Source organism: Mustela putorius, unplaced genomic scaffold, assembly GCF_011764305.1.
Source record: "Mustela putorius furo isolate JIRA1106 unplaced genomic scaffold, ASM1176430v1.1 tig00000198_pilon_pilon_pilon, whole genome shotgun sequence".
Classification (NCBI taxonomy): domain Eukaryota; kingdom Metazoa; phylum Chordata; class Mammalia; order Carnivora; family Mustelidae; genus Mustela; species Mustela putorius.
This window is the reverse complement of record NW_025421311.1, coordinates 2,322,759-2,336,433: the sequence shown is the minus strand read 5'-3', so window position 1 is coordinate 2,336,433 and position 13,675 is coordinate 2,322,759.

Below are 13,675 nucleotides of genomic sequence, written 5' to 3'. Positions count from 1 at the left end.
GACATGACTCTTAGCGGAAGAAGCAGGAATTCAGTAGAAAGGGATGAAAAGTGTTATTTCAGGCACAGCATGAACAAAGCAAATATCTGCAAAACACAGAGAATGTTTGAGCAGAGGGGCTTGGTTTAGTTTGGCCAGAATAGAATTATACTAATAAAAAAAAGCAAAGGGAGGAGAAAGACTAAAAACAGGTTGGGTCCAGATACTCTTAACTTTACATGCCCTTCTCCTTAGCAATACACTTTGCACCAGGCTTTCAGCAGGAAGGAGATGGGAAATGCAGGCGTCCGGTAGATTTAAACACGACAACAGAGTGACTGGGGATAAGACAGTTGAGGAACTTGAAGGAGAGCGCCCTGGTACGGGGTTCCGAGAGCAGTCCCGGGAAATGCAACCGACAAAACGGTACCCAGACGTCCAGGGTAAGAGAGTCTGAGGACTTGAACATGCGTTTCCCGGAGCAAAGGGCAAAGCCAGAAGTGGAGTGTGAGCAAGTCCTCCTCGGGCTTCGCTGGGAGGAGCCCAGGAGGTGTGGTGAGGAAGAGGAAGATGTCGAAGAACTCAGGAAACTGCAGGTGATGGAGAGAACTGAGATCCCTTCAGGAGGGGAACAAACTGAGGGTGGCCGGAGGGGAGGGGGACGGGGTGACCGGGTGGCGACAGCAAACTGGGGTCTGAACTGATGCTGACCCTATGCATTGTCCTTCATCATCTTCATCAGCTTGTCCATGGAATGGAAGATGACTGTAGTACCTGCTAAGTACAGGATGAGAGAGGGATCCGGGGACACCGCAGGAAGAAAGGAACAGCCCCGTTCGTGTCACTCTTGCAGTGGGAGGCTTCCAAGTCCCGTACGAAGTGCAGAGGCCTCGGCGTGGACGGGTGAGTAACACATGCCCCTTGCTGCCTGGTGGTACCAACAGAGTGACAAAGACACCCGAAAGAAGGAGACTCCACGGAGGACACGAGACCTGGCTGCTGAGGAACCACGAGGAGGTCACCACAGGACATGCCCACACACTCCCCGCCCCTCTAGCTCTGAGCTCAACTCTGGGAGGTCCAGGAAGGAGCTCCGGGTCAAGGAGTGTTTCCTTGGGCATTTCTGAACTATTTAGCAAGACAAGGAAAGGGTCATCTGGTCACCCTGTCATTCGTGTGATCGTCTTCCAACTACCAGTGCTTCGTTTGAGGTATGTCTTTCTAACTCTGTGTGGAAGAAGAAAATAGTCTGTGAGAAGATTGGTCTTTGAGGGGTGTGGTGTGTTTGCTGAGCTCAATATACAGTTGCTAACACGCCATGATTAACCCAGGCAAAGACATTCTCTAAAGAGAAGTCTTCATTTCACTCCGTCTACACAGAAGTGGATTCAGTCAACAGGTCAAAGCAAAGGTTCTCTGTCAGTCAGACTTTTCCACAATATTATAAAGGTGGTGAAGACGTCTCTCTTTGACTAAAGGGGGTCTGCGTTTACCAAACACCAATGAGTATAAATAACACGCAAAGTATTTTTCAGTTAGATTCACAGTGTTTGATATTAATATACTCAAAAGGATTTAAATTTTAGCTGAGTTTAAAACCAACAAACGACATGGTAAAAGTTAATTATTATTCCCCAAATTAAGTACTTTATTTTGCAGAATATGCACTGTGCCTCCTAAGAAAATGGGCATTTTATTTTCTGTTTAATTATCTGCTTCTTCCTGTCGATCAGCAACCGCAGTTTGTCAAAAGAGAGTCAAGGACACCCTGCTTCGGTGTCCGTGCAAATAGGGTTCAATTATCCCCAATGAGTTTGCGAAACTTGCATAAGTCATTAATTTGAAAAACATGAGAATTAATTAATTTGGAGCTGATGTCAAAGACATTTTAGAATTACTCCCATTTAAACTTTTATTATTAGCTCTCGGAAAATGCCTAGTGCAGCTCCTTTCAACCACTACCAACGATAACTTACATCATAAAAACACAACCGGTCAGCTCCATTATCTTAGTTCTAGCATAATTTTGTCTAAAACCTAACATTCCTTTAGATTAAAATATGACCCTGAGGGACAGCCACTAGGATGCACACGGAGCACGACCACGGAGGATACACGGAAGTGACCTCGCTGGGCGCTTCAGTCCCCTGCCATGCGCACGACATCTGTGAACACAAAAGAGGCTCCTCTGCATGTGGGGGGAAATCTCTTCCATTCGCTCGTGAGTTTAGCTCTTTCTGTCCCAGAGCTCACACCAGGATTTATCTTAAGTTGTCAAACATTTTTAAATGACTCATTTGATAAAGCCCAGCTGATCACCCGTTATACGCAAGGTCCCAGGGAGGGCGCGGCGCATTACAGCAGGTTGGCAGTCCGGGGCCTGGATCGGCTCGGGACACGGTAGAACACATTTCACGGTGATCAACGATTATACACTCACGATAGTGAATTGATGGTTGACGAGAGGCACGCCTCTATGCTGTGTTTTATTTCTTTTCATAGACAGAATAAATGATCACATTTACCGCACCCCCTCGACCCTCCCGTTTTCTCGCTCGCCCCCTCCACCGGGCTCCCTGCCTTACCACCCCACGGAAAGCGCTCCCGTCTGGACGGCATCCCGCCACCCCGTGGAACGCACCGCAGACTCCTCAAGCCTGATCTTGCCGGCAGCTCTCGGGCTAAATGTTAAGATAACGCAGGTCTCAGTTCTCAGACCTTCTATTTGCTCATTTTCTATTTCCACAGTCTTGATTTTACCACTTCTGACAGTTTTGCACACAGACACACACCCGCGTACACAGCAATGGCTCTCAATTTCTCGTGCTTTCCTGAACGCCGACTTGAGGACGGCGCATGCATCTGACACCTCCACTCCTCGCCTTGTAGGAGCCTCAGACGGCTCCGTGGTCAGCCTCTGCTCTTCCGCATCTGTCCCCGCACGAAGGCCCCGACCGTCTCTCCGCTCTCAGGAAACAACGACCTGGTCCTTCTCCGTGCTCAGAGGAACACCTTCGAAACCTCCCTGACCCCAAAACTTCTCTCAAACTCCACATCTAATCTGTGAGCACGATCTGCCTTTAAAAATACCTCTAAAGGGGTGCCTGGGGGGAGGTGGGGGGCACAGTCCCTTTAGCCACCGACGCTTGGCTTCGGCTCAGGTCAGGATCCCAGGGGCCCAAGATCGAGGCCCACCCCAGGCTTGGCGCTGAGCAGGGAGCCTGCCTGAGACCCTCTTCCTCTCCCTCATCCCCTCCCCCCTCCCGGGGCTCTCACTCTTGTTCTCTGTCTTTCTAAAATAAATACATGAATCTTTACAAAATAAAACCCCCTGTGACACTGGAAGTACTGGTCAGTCCTCTTCACATGCACCTCGGTTCTGAAGCCGCACCACCATCCTGTGGCGAGCCCCACGGTCCACCCGGCTCTGCAGCCGCACCCACCCCACCGGCACTCTACAGGCAAGAGTTACTGTGTTCAAGTTTAGTCCCATGATGTTGCGGGTTTATTTGAAAGCCCAAGATGGTTCCAGGGCTCACTCCATTTAAGCCAAAGCCCAAAGGAGACCTTGGCTTCTCCGACTCCCCCTCGGCTCCAGGCCCCCCAGCCTTCTCCAACCTGAGCCGTGACTGGCCAGGCTCTCTCCCTTCTGCCTCGATCGGATCCCCTCTGCCATCGGAACGCTCCAACCTTACCTCCCCCAAGTCTTCACTCGATGTTGGGCTGACGCGGGGTCAAACACTGAGGAGGCTGGATGCTCCTTGAAGCCCAAGGACAGGCTTCAATCTGAAGACTAGGGCCACAGGGAAAGGAGTCCCGCTGGAGCTGCACTTCACTTTGATTTGTACAGAGGCGACCCCGAGATCAGGACCTGAGCGGAAGTCAAGAGTTGGAGGCTCAACCAACTGGGCCACCCAGGCGCCCCTGCCCTTTGTTTCTACAGGAGACGAACCATGTTTATTTCAACAAACACACGTCACATAAACACACATATGCTGTGAAGTACTCGGAACCTTCAAAATTGGTTTGGATATTTGAATATGAGAAGCAATATCTCTATTCATTTGAAACAAACAGAAAATTATTCATAGTATGGTTGGTAGCATACATATTAAAGAAGACAATGTACGCTGGGTGACAGAAGTCCTCTTTAAGAACGGAATTAGAGAACTCTAGAGTTATGCTTTCCAACGTTCATCATCACTACAAACCTGCTGTAAGCCAAGCTCTACAGAAAGGATGCCAGGGGATGTTTACCATTTCTCATGGTATCTGCTCTCCAGGCATCCCCGTAGCATCTGAAAGCCGAGACACTCATAACCGAGGAGCTGTGACAGAGCATGGTGGTGCCACAACAGAAGCTCCTACAAACCAGTGGCCCCCCAGTGAGGAACCAGCTGTATTTAGGATGGGAGACTCAGAGAGACGACACTTAAGGTCTTGAATGCTGAGTAGCTGGACCTCAGGCAAAAAGCAGATGAGTATTCAACGCAGAAGATGTAGCTTGAACAAAAGGAAACACAATCTGCTCTCGGAATCCTAAGTAGTTGACTGCAACCCCATGAAAGAGCTTGGATTTCAGCCTGTGGGTGTGATGGGGTACTGAGGTACTTCACAGTCTCAGCAGGAAACTGCATACTGGATTTGCTGTTCAGGATGTCCACTGGATGAGGCAGATTGGCAAGTGATAGACCCTGGAACAGACAGCTCTCAGGGGTCAAGAACTATAGTCCAGGGGAAAGAGGCAGGAAAGCCGGAACTAGAGCTCTGGCGCAGGGACTCCACGAGTGCAGAGAGAGGTGAAATCACCTTCAGAGGTGGCACTGACAGCTCAGTGCTCCATCAGCTGTGTGAGGCTAGACATCGCCTGAGATAACGCCCACATTACCTAAACAGAATGGCTGGACGTTCTCATAAATAAAGGGGGTGCAGGGGAAGTGATGGGGGGCCGTCAGAAGAGACACTACAAATGGAAGAGTGAGTTTGCTTTCTGATATGTGAAGCTCAGCGCTCGTGAGAGGGTGACCTCATTCGCATGCACCTGAAGAGCTGGTGGAAAATCTGGACCAAACACGGAGCACTGAACTTTCCCAGAACTGTATTTCCTTCTCTTCTCTTCTCCTTGCTGCCGTGTGCTCACCCTCTCCGCCCTGGCTCGGTGTGCTGCGCGTCAGCAGAAGGGAGCAGCTGGCAGCTGGCATCGGTCCCAAGACTCTGGAAGGGCTGGAGGAGGAAGACACAGGAGTGCACTGGAATGTGGTTTTCAAAGCACTTTTTTTTTTCCGTTGAAGTTGGAGAAGGGAGGTCATTACAATCCTTTATTCATCTATTTCTTCTAATTTCACCTCCAGCTGAAGATTTGAGGAATGGGGGTGTCGGGATTTATCATGCATAAGAAGACACGGTGCTGGGGGTGCCTGGGGGCTCAGTCAGGTGAAGCGTCCGCCTTCGGCTCAGGTCATGATCTCAGGGTCCTGGCATCGAGCCCCTCGTCCAGCTTCCTGCTCAGCGGGGAGCCTGCTTCTCCCTCTCCCTTTTCCCCTCCCCTTCTGCTCCTGCTCTCTCACAAATAAATAAATAAAATCTTTAAAAAAAGAGGCATGGATTCTCAGTAGGTGTTGTAGTCCTGTCAGCTGGGGCCACAGAGGATTTGGTCCTTTCCCAAACAGAAAACAGAGAAGCAACTCGCAGGCTCGGGAATACAGCTGTCTTGACTCGAACATCCTTTTTCCATGTCAGCCCCGGAAGGTTGTGCCCTAAATCACCAACCAGCATCCTGCAGCTGCAAATCTGGATTCCTGACCCTCTTGCCATGCCTGATCTTTTGGGTTCTATGAACTTCCTGATGTCGTGTTTTCTGCTTTCTCTGTGTCTGCGCATGTGATGTTTGCGCCACCCTTCCCTCTTCCGAAGTGAGGAACATCTGTCCACACGCTCACCCACGCCTGACCTCTCCTCTACAGCTCAGGGATTGCCTGAGAGGAGGGGCGCCCACTAACCCACTTCCTTAGTTGTGTCCCACCCCTCATGCCCATGAGGGTTCCGGCTGTGGCAGAAGCTGAAACTTGGTGGTAGGAAAGAGAAGGAAGACGGATACCATAATGTCAGTTGTTGGAGCCACAGTCCCCTCTGGGGACTAACTTTCCAAGTCCCGCTTCTCACATTCCCCATAGAGGTATTCAGTTTTACTTCTTCTCTAACAGAAAATTTTAGAGAAAAAGAGATCTACTACCTCTGAAAGAAATTACCTGTGCAAGTCATGGTATGAGTTGAGAGAAGCTGATCCCCTAGGGGAATACTTTCCAAGTTACATGAATAAAATGGCTACTATAAAAAGCAGCAAGTCATGAAACCCAGAAGTCTGATTTGGTGCAGCGACAGCATCTGAGTCACCTACGGGGGTATATTTTACTATGTTACCAGTTAAATTACCAATCTTGCTGAACACACATGCAATGCAGGGTATCAGCTTCTACTCAAACATTGCTTTTACGTACTTCTTTCTATGTCCATTGTATTTAGCTTTTCCTAAAGTTTCTGGTTTTCTTAATGTTCCTCTACCCAAATTCCATTACAAATGTGATCCTGGATTCAATGTGTATTCAACACGGGATATGTCATGTGTATGTTTCAGAAACACACATGATTAACACGCAGGGGGACGGAATGCTGCTCCCACCGGATGGTCTGAGCAGCGTCATACAATGTCTGAAGCACATTCTCATCTAAAAAAAAAGAATAGATCCTCACACCATCGGTTAAACTTGTCAAGGTTTTCACTTGGGTAATTACAGGAATAGTAATTGGGAATTACTACTGCTCTCCTGAATGAAGGAACAAAGGTGCGTAAGAACTCATGCCCATGATTAAGAACGTTCCATAGCATGTGAAATTAGGTACCCTGAGACTACTCCACTAGCCTGCGTAATTTTTCTAATTATTTACATTCCTTATAATTCCTTTATTATTTATCATCATCTACTACACTACCCATGCAACCTGCCTTATTTCTGTGTGTCTCCCCCACCACAAGAGTGGACCGTGGGCTCTAGGCAGCGGAGTTCGGCTTTATTCGCTTCTGTCTTGTCTGAATCAAGAAAAATACTTGGCATACACTAGGCACTCAATAAACACTTATTGAATGAATTAACAAAATAACTGAAAGAGAACTCCTCGTTAGTACTAACAGACACCAGAAGATGGTGGCCAGGTGGCTGCAAGTCATTACATTAGCATCTACTGAGCCCCGGCAAACAGCAAGCACCGCGCCCACACTCGAGATCTCGGGATGGAGGTCATCCGGGCGGGTAAGAGAAAAGCAGCTCCGCAGTGAGAGACTCCTTGAGTCTACATCGCAAGTCCACATTTATTAGCTTTGTGCCCTCAGAAAAGACACAGGGTCTTTCCAAGTTTCAACTGTTAAATTGTAACAGAGGAGTGATAAGAATACGACCTAATACTACTCTGGCAAGGATAAAACCTTGTAAGTCTATTATAATTGCTCAGGGAAATGATGCTAACTAAGGTAACAGCAATTCCTCTTATAAGCTGATGTGCTACATATGATTATTATCCCCATTTTACAAAGGAGGAGAGGGGAGTGTCGTGTGGTTGGGATATTTGCTGAAGACCACAGGGCAAGCTATAACCTCAGATCATCCTGACACCACGGCTCACATTTTTAACCTCAGCAACACAGAGTCACTGGGGAAATAATTTTTAAATCAGAAGAAAATATCTTCTGCCACCAGAACAAGAACATTATATCCTACTAACATCTTTATTAAAAGTTATATATATTTTTTCCACTTTAATTTTTTAAAGATTTTTATCATCTTTTAAGATTTTATTTACTTATTTGAGAGAGAGAGAGAGAGCACCTCGCATAGGGGGTGGGTGCAGAAGGAGAGAAACAGACTCCCTGCTGAGCAGGGAGGGAGACACGGGGCTCGATCCTGAGCTGAAGGCAGACACCCAACCCAATGAGCCACCCAGGTGGCCTATTTATTCCATTTTTAAAATTAGGTTGTGTGCTGAAAAGAATCTGAGTTTTGGGGGCAGAGAAGTGAACATAATATATTCAAGAACATGGTTAAATTTTCTCATTGCAGCAAATATTTATTGAAATAAGTTGGCCTCCTACTGGGACTTAAAACAAGTTTTATTAAACAAGAATATCCATTGAAATGGTATTTGCTACTTAGGGTTTCTCCAGCACGGAATATAATCCTCAAACCAGGAATTTAGTTAGATCTTAAGTGAGTTTTAAAGGACATCCAGATGCACAGAGCATGTAATAATACATCAATCACACATGTGCTGGTCACCGCTTAGGCTTTCTCATCATCCCTTTTCTCTCCCTCCCGCTCCCTCTCTCTCCCTTTCATCCTTCACTTGGTCAGTGTGAATGCACAGAAGAAACTCAAGAACCTCTATGTGGAGGACGGATGAGGATAGTTAGGGTCCTGAGAGTTCCGTTACAGCAATGATGGATCAAGAATCATTGTCAAATAAATGCAACACAGGACATATTTCTGCGTGGACACACAGACATTCGCGGAGGCTTGTGGGGAGAAGAAGAGACAGAGAAAGAGAAGGAAAGGGAGAGGGACAAGGGGGGGGGAGAGAGTGGGAGGGAGAGAGAGCGACATCTACGGAGCCAGGACACTCGGGTTGTGAGGGCTGAATTCTCTGGGGAGTGGCATGGGTTAGGCATGTTTTCTGGCAGTCGATAGCCTAGCTGCCTGGAATAAATACACTTGGCTATTCTCTTTTCCTTTCCCCATAATAGGGTCAGTGGGGTGAGCTCTTATTTATAGAGGAAACTGGTTCCAGGAAATTGGGTAGGTGGTTACAGTGGAGTCTGTTTGTAATGTGAGCCAAAGGTTTCACACTTTACTCTTGAATATAGAGGGGGGCAGGGGAGAGAGATTTCTTGCATTATTTCTTCCCACCTGTATCCTCCTACCAAAAATCTGACAGTATCTTTCCCTTGAACTGTATTCTGATTCGAATCCAGTGTGAATGTTTTCTTTTTACAAATTTCAATCAATTCTCATATGTGCTTTTTTAAAGCAATGTTTGTGTATTGCAGCTGATTTGTATGTGTTACTAATCGTCACCATAAACTGCCAAAAAGCATTCATATATAATGCATGCCAGGCAAGCGAGACATTTTGTTTCACACAAGACATTTTTTAAATGAAAGAAAATCTAAACAATCAAAAACACTTGAACAGTTAGTGGCTCAGGTCACACTTGAAGAGGGTGTGGGTGTATTTTTACACATATGCACATGCACACATACACACATAGGTATATCTTTTTTCTTTTTTTTTAAAGATTTTATTTATTTATTTGACAGACAGAGATCACAAGTAGGCAGAGAGGCAGGCAGAGAGAGAGGAGGAAGCAGGCTCCCTGCTGAGCAGAGAACCCGATGCGGGACCCGATCCAGGACCCTGGGATCACGACCTGAGCCAGGGGCAGAGGCTTTAACCCACCGAGCCACCCAGGCGCCCCGCACACATAGGTATATTAATATATGTCAGTGTGTGTGTTAATCATAATTATCTGTTATGTCTTTCGACTTACTGAATTCATCATGCATTGTTGTACCTCTGATTCTAAAATCTCGGCATCACTGAAACACAAGGAACGAGAGCGTTTCTCACAAGGCAGTCGTCTGGAAGGCACGCAGGTGGGCGGTCCTTCCAGCAATGTCCGAGCGAGCCCCACTCTGCGCCAGTATCACAAACGGGCAATACTGCAGAGGGAAAATTCAATCCCTGAAAACACAATCTCCTTCTTGACCAAAGAGAGAGAATGAAAAGGATCCATTTATCACTGGCATATTCACAAAGGCTACTCACACACAAAGGGAACGTATGAAACATACAACACGCACTGGATACAGTTTTCACCCAGTAAATTCTGCTGAGGGAGGAGGACGGGGGGACATGAGCACAGGACTGCGAGACAAGGTCAAGTCGCACTTTCAACATCTGTTAACTACACAACTTGGGGAAATGTATTCAACCCATCCCACGTTTTGTTTTATCTTCTGGAAAATGATACTAATGATGCCAGCCTCACAGAATTGTTTTTAAAGTAAAATCCTGCATAAAGTCACTACTATCTGGTCATTGAGGGTCTCTTCCACCACCATCACCATCACCATCCCCATCATCAGGATTTTTTTTTTTTTTTGAGATCAAGTATAATCAGAAGTCTGCTAAAGATGAAGAATACTAAAACTGAGCCTCATACCAAGGACATTCCTAGGTATCAAGATGAAGCTGCCATGCCACCGCTAGAAACGTGTAGTGATGATGCTACAATTAGAGCAAGGAGATAAAGGAAGACGAGATATACAGGGGACCGGTGCTGGAGAAGGTCAAGAGAAAGGAAAGCAGGGAGTCCACAGCCAATAGGCAGAGGCTACTGGGAAGCAGGGCTCCCATGTCTAAAGTCTTGGTCTTCAGTGATGCTAATTCTCTTCTCCTTGGTTCAGGCACATGTCTTCAAATTCAGTCTGCCTTTCTAAATAGCTAAGTCATTGTTTAGGCTTGGCAATATGAACTTACAGTAAGAGTTGAAAAATTATTTCCAGGAGATGGGAGGGAAGGGCACTCTAAGAAATGACCATAAACTCTTCACTCCGCAGTGTTCTACACGTAATACTTACATTACAGTGACGCTGTTTACCTCTAGTTCCTCGTGCTTAAGCTTGATATCTGAAGAAGTGTTCATTTCATCAATATTCACATACACTATTCATATATACTATTCACATATATATGTATATATGTGTGTGTGTGTGTATAAATGCTCCACTGCCCCACTTCCCACTGGTATGTTCACATTGGTCAATTTATATGCAAATGTCACATCTAAAACTTGCATAATTTTATATGTATGAACTAATGCAAAATAAGTATTCCTTGGAAAGAACTCTGTAGCTCCCTTTCCACTGACAATACAGAGTACAGCAGGTAGTTTCTGGTGAAAATAAAGACACCAGTAGGATTCCTATTCCCCAATCTGCCCTTTGGTGCTGAAATATTCAGATAATTCTATGCCAAATGAAAAATGGTCCCCATTCAAGACCAAGCTTCCTTTTGAGTTAATCCCCAGGACTGCCCTTCCATCATGTTTTCATCACAAAAACCTGACAACTGGCCCAGGCACATTACAGTTGTGTGATTAAGGAAGAAGTGACTCTCCAGAATTGGAGCAAGACACAACGCAACCAAGAAAAGCGTCTTTCCTTTTCTTCTGTACATCTTTCCTTTGAATGTGTAAGCTGTCCAAAGGTGTTTTTATCTGCTGTTCTGTACCCTCATTCCAACACGGACCTAATGGACGGTGCGACTGACTGGAAAGTGCCACCGACTCACCATCCACCCACACTGGTGAGCGTGCTTAATTGGCACCTTCCTTCCCATGAAGAGTATTAAGCCCCATACAAAGTGACTTATTATTTTCATTAAATACAGGTGACTAACTCTATAAACAGGCTTTCTCTCTGTTAATAAAAAAGATATCAGAACTCCCCAGAATTCAAACCCTCTACTTTTAATAAACACAGCTGACTGCAATGATCTATTTATAGATTTATCAGTGATTTATAAATGGCTTAAAAACTTTGTTCAAATCACACAAAGCATGAAAATACATCATCTCAAGATTCACTTTTAAATTGGAAAAAATCATGATGAAGATGTTACAGTATATGGAATGAAAATAATCACTAAGGTTGGATCATTGGCTTTTACCAAACTAGAAACATATTTTTTGTTTATTATAATTCCTGTTTTATTTTTTTTAATTTTTTCAATTTATTTATTTTCAGAAAAGCAGTATTCATTATTTTTTCACCACACCCAGTGCTCCATGCAATCCATGCCCTCTATAATACCCACCTCCTGGTACCCCGACCTCCCACACCCCCGCCACTTCAAACCTCAGATTGTTTTTCAGAGTCCATAGTCTCTCATATTTTTTAAGTCAAAAGATATTGAGCAATAGCATTCCAAACACCATTTTCCTTTCTCAGCGGAAAACTGGACCAAGTTGAACTTGTATTAATTGTACAGCCTGATACGCTGATGTTAAAAGAAGCCTGGGTGGTCCCACTGAAAGGAAATAAAGTTGCAATTACTTCTTTATAGTGAGCTGACATCATCTTTCACAGTACTGAAGAGTATCATAAATAGGAAAACAACATGCTTTGAACGATAAGGTTCCTCTTGTGAAAATATCAAAATAACATGAAGTAATTGATACACTTATATTTTCTAAGTATTTGCTTTGAAATTTGGAAATCCCAACTCATAAATGGCTTGTAAATAATTAATCCAGAAATCTGTTCAGCTCCCACAGCACACACAAAAGAAATGCACTTTATTCTGAAAGCGAAACATTTTCTTATGTTCTACAAAAGGCTAAACCTTTTAAGCAGTCTAATGGATCACTGTGGTAAGCTTTACTCAGAAAAGCATAAAACGAATAAATTTTCATCAGAATGGTGTTTATGAGATCTCCTTCAGCCCAAGTGTACATCTGCATAGGTTATTAAAAAGTCAAAGTAGCTAATGGACAAGAGGCATGCGGCAACATTTTCTTCAGCATTTTCTTTTCTATGCTCCACAAATCACAATAAATCACCACAAATCACTTCTAAACTCTTACCATTGCACAAGAGAGAAATGCTACAGCTAAAGAGTCTCACGTTTAAGTGACTGAATGAAAAAGGTTGAGTTTAGATAGGGTTTAGATTTTTTATTTTATTTTTCCAGTGTTCCACAGTTCATTTTAAACCCTGATTGGGTTTAGATTGAAAAGCTCTTCCCACACAGCCCAAAACATGTCCCACTATCTCAGAGTTCACTCTCCAACATTAGGGACTTCATTTTGGAAGTTTACCAACTGATTCTGCAGACTACAAAGACCTATTAGAGCCAAGTTTCCAGGCAGTGAGAAAGAGGGAGACTGGAGACATAAACAATCTCTGATAGGACTTTGATTAAGGTTGCAGATATTCAGCTCTCATTCATTCAGAGGTTTAGTGGCATTTGCATTTCCTTATTTTGGAGAATGATAAACTGAATGATATGTTAGTTAAGAATTTCCTTTTTGTGCAATGTTGAAAAATGACCAATTCAAGCATGAAAAAAGAATTTGGTGAAGAGTGAGTCGATGGCAGAAAACTTAACTTGATTAATCTAAATTAAACTATGATGAATCTAAAACCTTAAACATGGGGCTAGATTCTGGGGGCAGCAGTATGGAATGCTTCCCAGCTCAGCCTGTCACCCTTCTTCTGAGATATGTGAATGATCACTTCACCATTCACCTACTTTAAGTACAGTGCTCTTGCAATGGTATTTTAAATCCCACTAAAAACATGGGAGTGCCTGCTACTTGTGAAGGCTATTACAACCAAACAGAACAGTGATGTACATGTTACAGAAAGAGAACAAGACTGAGATCCAACATTACCTAAACTCCTATACCTACAACCAAGTGAAATTGAGTACATGCTCATAGAATTCCTAGAGTGATGGTTCTAAACCATGGCACTGAGTTGAGATCAGCTGGAAATACTCATGGAAATGATCAATGTTCAGAAGCCCTCCTCCCAGGAATTCTGACACAGGGTGCCTGGGAGAAGTAGTAGCAATTCCTAACAGTT